Raw genomic sequence first — 8,854 nt, 5'->3', positions numbered from 1 at the left:
TGTTACAGAATTAGCACAATATACTGGTACAAACTTGTCACTATTGCCTGCAGCCTGATCATGGTGGCATTTCTTTGAAATAGAGGTTTCCTTCTCATGATGACTTTAGGTTTTATCATGTTGACCTGAGTCTATTCAACAATAAATGTAGTTGTAAACAATTTGATAAAATATATTTTAGCCCTTTCAAGGAAGAGATTTTTATTTGTAATTATTGTGTTTGTGTATGATGTTTTTGAGTAAGAGTGTGGGTATGTTCATGTCATAACGTGTATACGGATGACAGAGGAAACCTTGTAGAATTAGTTTCTCTTTCTAAAGCTACATGCATCATGGGACAAAGCTGAAGTGGTCAAGTTTGTACAAGAAGCACTTTATACACTGGACCATCTTCCTGTCCACAAAGATAGTTCTAAATCCCAGCTGTCAAAACTCTGTAACTTCTGTACCAGTCTGGCCTACACAGTGACAAAGCCAAGGCTATGTAGAGAGATGCTGGCTGTGAAAATTATATTATACAAGATAGTTATTAAGAGGGTAGGTACAAGGTGGGTGTTGGTGTCTCACACCTTTAATTCCAGCACTCAGGAAGCAAAGGCCAGTGGATCTTTGTCAGTTCCAGGCCAGCCTGGTCTACAGTGGGAGTTCCAGGACAACCTCCAAAGCAATACAGAGAAACCCTGTCTCAAAAAATAAAAAAGGGATTAGTCACAAATCATTTCTTACAATCCAGTATTTCCCCTTATTTAATTCTCTCTCAGATGGAGTGTCTTTTTGGCAAAGGTTTTCTGTACACTCTGTGCTTCCTCTTCAATCAGTGTTTGTTTCTTCACTGTACTAAAATATTTTTTTCTGGTGCAATTTGTTAATTGCTGGACTTTATTCCTGAGCTAATGGAGTCCTATTCAAAATGTTCATGACATCAGGTATGTCTTTGTCAGTACTGAGTATATTTTCCACTAACAGGTTTAGCATTTCAGGTATGACCTTGATATTCGATCCACTATGGTTTTGGAACTAGATTTATAAGTTGTAGTTAACATTCCATGGGAGTGGATGAAGTCATTCTTAGTGCTGTGGAAACTAGAAAACCAAATAATGTGCTAATCATCTCTTTTTGAGACAAAATCTATACAAATTGGGTTAAAGGAATTGCCCCATAATAGGAAACATTACACTATCAGTTACTGGAACACAAGAGAGGGACAATTATTGCTGCAATAACTCACATAAGGAAGGTGGAATTAGATGTCCTTATAAATACCGAAGGAATACAAGGTGATGGAGGAAGAACAAGCGTTATTGAGTGGACTGAAGATATGTGAAATCATGTTCAAAGGATTTAAACAATCATGGGATTTCAGTTTATAAAATGCCAAACAACCAATAAGGTACCAGGGACTGGCTCAAGCAAACTGTCTTTCTGGGTTCACTCACAGGCAAATGTGAGATTTGTACTGAACATTCAATACTTGGGGGGATTATATGAAAAAGCCAAATTCAGTAGTAGTAGCTTCTGGGAGATTTTTAAAGCACATGCAGCACTTTATAGAAGACATAACTACTAAATAATACAGATGGTAAAGATTGAGTTTGAGGATCAATGTGGGGCTCATGGTTTAATCCCAGAAGAGGGAAGACTGAGGAGAGTGTCTGAGTTAAAGACTAGTCAGCCCAGATCAGTTAGGGTTATATAATGAGAACATTATTAGCTGAGAATTTGCTTTTTAAAAAGTAAGTTATTTTATGGGTAGGTAATTTAAACCTACAGAATATTGAGTGTTCATTTGTTTTCTACAAGTCCAGATGAAGGCTAATATTTGCTCTGTTCTAGGCCTTTTCAATAGTTTGGTCCATGGAAAGGCAAGGGTCAAGGTTTTTTCCAAGAGCCTTTAAGAGTGGTTGAACTGCATTGGCAGGTGCGGCAGCATAGCAATTAGTTGGGAATGTTTTTTTTGTTGTTGTTGTTGTTGTTTTGTTTGTTTTTTGGTTTCTCAAGACAGGGTTTCTCTGTGTAGCTTTGGAGCCATTTTTATAAGAAATATTTCCCATAGATTCTGGTACTTGAATACTTTGTTCCCAATGGTGGATCTGTTTGGTGAGGTATAGCAGTATAGCCTTGCTGGAAAAAGTACAACACAAGTGGTGGATTTCAAGATTAAAATTCTTATGCAGCCCCTATTTCTTCTCAGTGTTTATTGTTTATCATCTATTCCCTCTCCTTGCTAATTATATTTGAAGATTTGATTTTTCAGCTTCCCATGGTGACCAGGGAGTAAACTGAAGTTCACCAACCCAAAGTGTTTGAGTAGATTCAAGATAAATTTTGATTGTTTTAAGACAGAGTTTTTTATGTAGCACTAGCTAGCCTGGCCTTCATGTTGTAGACCATGATGGCCTTGACCTCACAAATACCTGCCTGTTCTTACAAATTCTGGCATTAAAGTTGTATACCACCACACATAGCAAGATAAGTAGTCTTTGTTTATTTCTTTGTTTTGTTTCTTTTTTGAGAAAGGGATTCCCTGTGTACTATTAGTTTTATTAAAACTAGGTCTGCAGTTTTGTCTGTCTCTGTCTTCAAAATTTTGATGAGTGGTATGCACCACAACATCTAGCTTTTATTTAGATTTGGAATGACCTTTCACAAACTAATCCAAAGCATGTGATATGGCACACTGATTATTTTAAATGAAAGGAAATTAAAGAAAAGCACATGCTGGAAGTGATGTAATCTGCTAACTTCTTGTCAGTTTGAAAGTGTAGATTTACCAAGCAAGAGAGCAATTATTGGGTTGCTAGCCTTGGTTTTTGTTAACTGACTTTCTGTAAAGGAAGAACAAAATATGTCAACACACATGTACATAATGTTGGTAAATATAGGACAGAAGTCACCAGAAAGAACCATAGCTCCATTGAACAAATGTTGAGTGACTCACTATAATTTCACTATAATTCATGATTTGTTGAGTAAAGGGAATGAGGCAAGTCAGAGCTAAATACCTTAAAAATCATGTAAGTGAAGCTGCTGGAATTCAAGCCAGTCAATCCAAGAGAGTTTATTCTGTCTTCCTTTCCAATGGGCATCCAAAGGGTTTTGGCCAACATTTTCTTCATATTCCAAAACCAGGTGTATATCACATCATGTGCTATTACATAATGCCACAACCATCCATGCATGCACTGTCTAAAGCTGCCTATTGCTAAATTGGCACAGTCCAATCAATTGTGGCAAGAGAGTATGACTACTGAAAAGGTATATTCTAGGAACATAAACCCTAACAATTAGTCAATGATAAGTGCCTAAGCACATATCAGTTAAATCATTTTTGTAGTCAAAAACAGATTGTGTATTTGCCTATATGCTTGTATATATGGTGTATTTTTTAAAATAATTTAGCTTGATAAGCCAATAAGTCTGATGATTGGTGTGCATATGTACATGGGTGTGGTGAAATGCACTGGCCCATGGGAAACCAAAAATGTATATACCCTCCAAAAATCATGATTCTTCCTATTCCAGATGTTTCTGAGAGTATCTCCTTAGTAAAGTGCCTCATGGGTTTGGAGATCTTCCACCCCATGTATGCTGTGGATTTGTTAAGTCCCATTTAAAATATTTATTTGAAATAAAGTCCTAATAGGCAGATCTGTTGGAGCTTAACTACTGTGTAGCCTGGGTAGGCTTCAAAGTCTTAATCATCCTGGTTTAGCTTCCCAAGGGCCTGGATTAAAGGCTTCCATGAAAAAAAAACTTAGTAATATGTTCATATTTGGATATATTCAGGTACTCTACTAAAAATAGATAAAATATTTTTATCATGCTAGTCTTGTGTCCACAGAAATAAGTCCATAAACTGTAAGGGTAATTTTATAAGCATTTATTTAATTTTTATTGCCCTTTGAGAAACACTATGCCCAAGAAAACAGAAGAGGGATCTATAAAAATAAATGGGTACACTTGAACAAGAAAATCAAAATCTCTAGCAGTGATAAAGATTGCATAAGAAAGCACAGAAGGTTCTGAGTGTCCTTGCCTTTTTGGATACAAGGAGTACCTTCTGTGGCAGGCAGAGGAGGTGCATGATAATGGGTACATAAAAATGGGTACATTTTTCCCTGGCTAAAGCAGCATCCTTCAAAGGTGATAGAGACATCTACTGCTCCAATTTACTGTAATACAGTATAGAAGTACCATGCAATGCTTTGCAAACAGAGACTATATAACTCCCTGATATGCCCTGATTTCATCTCCCCTCTTTCACTGCAATACAAGAGAATGGTGTGCTGCTAACCTCAGTGTTAAAACTTGTACAAACACATAATATTCTACTAGCTTTCCACTAGGAACAAGGAGTAGCTGCTGTAGCCGGAGCAAAAGCGTTGTAGCCACCATTCCCTGACCACATTCACATTCTTGATACAGTGCCCTGTTCCCTGCCTTATTGTAGTACTTTGGGGTAGGGTGGTATGGGGCATGAAAATCTATCATCTCAGGCTTTGATGTGTTGAAAAGACTATCACCATTACTGTGCTATATCTGTGTTAATAGCACATCTGGAGAAGTAACAGATGTTACTGGGAACAACTGTGCTAGAATAGGACCCCATTCCCTTGCATTTTCTAAACATCTTTTAAAGTCTTAAATCCAAATACAATTTTGAGATGAATAACAGAAAGAAATGAGACACACCCCATGGGCTTCTCTGTCAGAGGATGCCTAAAAGAAAATTCTACATTCCATTTACATATCTTATGAACTCCAACCAAGGTAGGGAATCAAATCATGCTATAGAAGATGAATAATCCAAACCAAATATTTGCTAAACAATCTAGAATACATTACTTGTATCTAGACAGCATTACAAAAACAAAAACAAAAGAAATGAAGACAAGGGATGTTGTTGAGATATTGTTTATGATTTCTTAAAGCTTGCTGGTGAATTCAGAAAGCAAAGTCAACCACAGTGTATAGAAGCCAGGCACCCACCTTTAATCCCAGCAGCCAGAAGATAGGAGGTGGGAGTACACACCTTTAATCCTAGGACTCAAGATTAAGAGGTAGACAAATCTCTGTAAGTCCAAGGCCACCCACATCTATATGAGTCAGTCTAGAAGAGAATTATGGTGCACACGTTTAATCCCAACATTAGGGAAGTACATAAGGCAGTAGCAATGTGTCAAAGAATCTTTTCATTTAGCAGCCACACTTTAGAGATGCAGCATTTTGAGGCTTGGTGAAGAGCTTGTGCATGGATAAGCCCTTTCAGCCTGAGCTAGATGCAAGTGCTAGTGGCCAGCTGCTTTGCTTTTCTGATATTCAGCTTGAAGCTTGAAGCCTAATATCATTCTCTGGGTCTTTTATTTATTGGTGTTGCAAGGAGGCCTGTTTGCAATATTCAAACTAGAACACATTATGAGGTCATGAATTATTTGTCATTCTGTATCTCTGTGTATAGGGTATGGCTTTATGAGAAAGAAATCTCTCATTTCCGCACATTGCCCTTCTTCAGATACATCCACTCACTAATACTCAAGTGGAACATATCTACATATACACATGCTCTCTCTTCCTCGCTTTCTCTAATTCACTCTGTCACAATTCTTTCTTACAGCCAATTTGGAAACCACATTCCTTTATTTTAACTACCATTCCACCATAACTTATACTTACATTATTCTCCAACCATCAGAAACTGGAAGGTCCACAATAAGCTGTTAGACACCCCAGCACCACCACCACCAGGCATACACTATATGTTCATCTGTATGTTACCTTTCACCTGATTTCCTAACCTCACATCCTTTAGTGCCACTCAGACACTGAATTTATCTTGTTAGGATTGCTACATGTGTTGGACATCCCCATACCACAACAATTGCTGATATTTTTGTCACTGCCCTTACTCCCACACACTCATTATCCACCATAACTGTCTAGGCTTTGAAATATAAATGTGCACCCAGGGAGAGACCAGAGATAATTGGACAGGGAGGTTGAAGGAGCAAGGGGATGAGTGCTGTGCAGCTGATACAACACAGGGCAGGACAAAGGAAGTCAGGTCCTGATCAGATACCTTTCTGATCTGATTCTTCATAGCCAAAGATTTTATATCTTTACAACAATGTTCTAATCCATACAGATTTACAATACTTAATGTGTAAATATATTGTCTACCTATGAAACATACAGCAGGGGGCAGAGGCAGATGAACTTGGTTGCTGCATTGTCTTGCTGGCCATTTGCTCCTCAAGTGGATGCCACAGGAATCTTTGCATCTCCTCTGAGTAGGGCCTGCAGTGCACGGATTTCACATCACACTCCCAGCACCCAGCCTGTGCTAGTGAGGAAGCACAACTCTGCAACCATCCATTTCTACGTGTTTGCCAGGCTGCAGGGAGTGAATCTAATGACATAAGATAGTCAGCCATGAGATTTAATATTTATTAAGAATCCTTTCTGAACCTAATGACATATGATAGGCAGCCATGAACTTTACTGTTTACTATTTTCTTAGTGTGGTAATGGATGGTATTCATAAATTGGCCAGAAACTAATTCAAGGTGTTTAGTAGATACTATGGACTGTACAATCCTAGTTATATTCATCCTTATTTCTCTACATAAGTACCAAATGGTGCTTTTAAAATGTCACCCAAGCTCTCACTCTCCACCGACGGCCTCGTGCCCTCCGGCCGCCACCCCGCAGAAATGCTTCGACTACCCACAGTCCTTCACCAGATGAGACCAGTGTCCTGTGCGCTGCCTCCTCATCTCACTTGGGCCTATGCCAACGATGTAAAATTTGGTGTGGATGCTTGAGCCTTAATGCTTCAACGTGTAGACCTTTTAGCCGATGTGATAGCTGTTACAATGGGGCCAAAGGGAAGAATAGTGATTATTGAACAGAGTTGGGGAATTCCCAGAGTAACAAAAGATGGACTCACCGTTGCAAAGGCAATTGATTTAAAGGATACATACAAAAATATCAGAGCTAAACTCGTTCAAGATGTTGCCAATAACACAAACGAAGAGGCTGGGGATGGCAGTACCACTGCTACTGTTCTGGCACGTTCTATTGCCAAGGAAGGCTTTGAGAAGATGACCAAAGTCTAATCCCGTAGAAATCCGGAGATGTGTAATGTTGGCTACTGATGCTGTAATTGCTGAAGAAAAAATCTAAACCTGTGATAACCCCTGAAAAAATTGCTCAGGTTGTTACAATTTCTGCAAATGGAGACAAAGACATTGGAAACATCATCTTTGATGCAATGAAAAAGGTTGGAAGGAAAGGCATCATCACAGTGAAGGACAGAAAAATCCTGAATGATGAATTAGAAATTATTGAAGGCATGAAGTTTGAGAGAGCATATATTTCCCCATATTTTATTAAAAGGTCAAAAATGTGAATTCCAAGATGCCCATGTTCTGTTGAGTGCAAAGGAAATTTCTAGTGTCCAGTCCATTGTACATGCTCTTGAAATTACTAATGCTCATTGGAAGCCCTTGGTCATAATTGATGAAGATGTTGATGGAGAAGCTCTAAGCACACTGGTTTTGAACAGGCTAACAGTTGGTCTTCAGGTGGTAGCAGTCAAAGCTCCAGGTTTTGGAGATAATAGGAAGAATCAGCTTAAAGACATAGCTATTGCTACTGGTGGTGCGATATTTGGAGAAGAGGGGATAAATCTAAATCTTGAAGACATTCAAGTTCATGACTTATGAAAAGTTGGCGAGGTCATTGTCACCAAAGATGACAACATGCTTTTGAAAGGAAAGGGTGACAAAGCTCAAATTGAGAAAAACATTCAAGAAATCACTGAGCAGCTAGACATCACAACTATTGAATATGAAAAGGAAAAGCTAAACAAAAGACTCGCAAAACTTTCAGATGGAGTAGCTGTGTTGAAGGTTGGAGGAACAAGTAATGGTGAAGTGAATGAGAAGAAAGAGAGTTACAGATGCTCTCAATGCTACATGAGCAGCTATTGAAGAAGGCATTGTTCTAGGAGAGGGTTGTGCTTTGCTTCGATGCATCCCAGCCTTGGATTCCTTAAAGCCTTCTAATGAAGATCAGAAAATAGGTACAGAAATTATTAAAAGAGCACTCAGAATTCCTCCAATGACAATTGCTAAGAATGCAGGTGTTGAAGGATCTTTGATAGTTGAGAAAATTCTGCAGAGTTCCTCGGAAGTTGCTTATGATGCTATGTTCGGAGATTTTATGAACATGGTGGAATAGGAAATCATTGATCCAACAAAGGTTGTAAGAACTGCTTTACTGGATGCTACTGGGGTGGCCTCTTTGGTAACTACAGCAGAAGCTGTAGTGACCAAATTCCTACAGAAGAGAAGGACCCTGTAATGGGTGCAATGGATGGAATTGGAGGGGATATGGGAGGTGGCATGTTCTAACTCCTAGAATGGTGCTTTGCCCTTATCAATGCACTGTGACAGGAAGCTCAAGGCAGGTTCCTCAGTGATAAAACTTCAGAGGAGTCACTTGAAGAAAATGACTGAAGAGAAGGCAAGCTGATCACTATAACCATCAGTACTGGTTCCTATTGACAATACACAATGGTTTACTGCTGTCATTGTCCATTCCTAAAGATAATTCATTTTGTATTTTTGAATAAAGACATTTGTACATTCCTGATACTGGGTGCAAGAGCCATATACCAGGGTCCTGCTTTCAACTTAAATTATTGAGGCAGTCCTACTATTCTGTTACAGTCAGGAATATAGCACTTTTGTGACCAGATGAGAAGTTCAGAAGCAGCCTTTCCGTGGAGAGTGAGAATAACTGTGTACAAACTAGAGAAGTATCCAATTATGTGACAACTTTTGTGTAATA

At 38.7% G+C, this 8,854-nt stretch overlaps 1 pseudogene; it reads left to right on the top strand.

Annotated features, from left to right (window-relative positions):
* Positions 1 to 6,711: 6,711 nt before the first annotated feature.
* On the top strand, positions 6,712 to 8,415 carry LOC100756669 (annotated as a pseudogene).
* Positions 8,416 to 8,854: the final 439 nt, after the last annotated feature.

This window comes from Cricetulus griseus, chromosome 3 (genome assembly GCF_003668045.3).
Source record: "Cricetulus griseus strain 17A/GY chromosome 3, alternate assembly CriGri-PICRH-1.0, whole genome shotgun sequence".
In the NCBI taxonomy this organism is placed as follows: Eukaryota; Metazoa; Chordata; class Mammalia; order Rodentia; family Cricetidae; genus Cricetulus; species Cricetulus griseus.
This window is presented reverse-complemented; position numbering and strand designations above follow the sequence as displayed.